Below are 1,472 nucleotides of genomic sequence, written 5' to 3'. Positions count from 1 at the left end.
TGTCTGCGCCGGGACAAACCTGCCCGCAGACCAGTCTTCGGGTGCGTTCCTGTGTGCGGAGGGGTGCGGGGCAGTGTTCAGGTAGAACGTTTAGGCGTGGGCCCGGAGGATCGCGACCCACGGCCCGGGGCTGGGGCGACCCGCGGTCCCACGTGGGCGCTGCGAGAGGCGGAGCGGGACATACAGTGAGACGGCTCCTCTCAGGGCAGCGCCGCGGCGGCGCGATGCTCTCGCCGGCACTGATCTCATTCCCCACTCGTGCTTCAGGCCGGGAAAGTCTTCCGGGGTTCTGTTCACGGAAAATCTCGAGGCCTTGTGGTATAGCCAATGCTGGTGCCCTGAGGGTCGGGACGCGGAGCCTCCTTGTGCCGGACGCAGGGCAGGCAAAGAGGGGTGCTGAGAGAGGGCCCTCCCCAAGTGCTACCCGGTAATGGTCACAGCGTGACAAACAGAGAAGCGCCTCAGTTTATGAGCAAAGTTAAACTGGGGCGGCACGTCTCCGAGGATTCACAGCTCACCTACACGTCTGAGAGGTCCTCAGAAGGTGTGAATGAATACATTTCCGAATACACTTCCTTTTTTTTTTTTATTTAATAATCTCAGAACATTTCCCAGCACTTCCAGCACCCAGGGTGCTGCCGGGGGAGGGCTTCGCCGCCGCCCGCTTTCCATCAGAGAAGCCCTCCCTCCCCCGTCTGCACCAGGAGAGAAGCTCGCAGGCTGCGCGCCACAGCTGCGTGATCCGCAGCGAACGCTGCGGCACGGCAATGGCTCTCTTCGTGCTTATATGTCCGTCTGCGTCCGACGCCCACATCTTCACACGGAGCCAGGAGGGAGAGCGCTCATAAGGAGGAATAAAGGTGATCGGAACGAGTGGGACCGCACCCATTGGCCAGTGCGGGCTCGGATATCATTTGTCTCTTCCCATTTGGCCACTTTTGTTTTTGCCACCATTGAAATGACAGCACTTAGGATGGCGAAATGCGGAGATGCAGTAAAGCTGCTTGTCTGAATCCACTTTGAAGTAATAATGCTGTTGGTCTGAAATCCAGATCTGCCCGCTAATCTCTGGTTTTGCCTTCAAACGGAATTCAGATACAAAGAGCTTGGAAAGATTTTGCGTCTATTCAAGAGGCACAAAATCTTCAATTTTCTGAGGAGCAAAAACTCCACAAGAAACTTCATATAGCTCCTTGGGTTTTGCTTAGCATACGTGATAAAACATTGATTGTCGCAGTCTGGTGACCCATGAAATTTGGGGGTTAGTTTTCTCTTCAGACCAGAGCATATAATTATGCAAATAAAGAGCTGTCACTGATCTAGTGAAATACTCACGAACACACGCAATCCGAAATGAAACAGAAATGTGAAAATTTGCGGCATTAAGACGGTGCAATGATAAATGACATCTCCTCCCAACTTTCTCGAGAAGTGTATATTTCACACTTTGTCTACACTACGCGAGCGCGCAC

The sequence above is a fragment of the Meleagris gallopavo genome, chromosome Z (genome assembly GCF_000146605.3).
Source record: "Meleagris gallopavo isolate NT-WF06-2002-E0010 breed Aviagen turkey brand Nicholas breeding stock chromosome Z, Turkey_5.1, whole genome shotgun sequence".
Taxonomy (NCBI): Eukaryota; Metazoa; Chordata; class Aves; order Galliformes; family Phasianidae; genus Meleagris; species Meleagris gallopavo.
The sequence above is the reverse complement of the archived record's forward strand: the minus strand, read 5'-3'. Positions refer to the sequence as shown.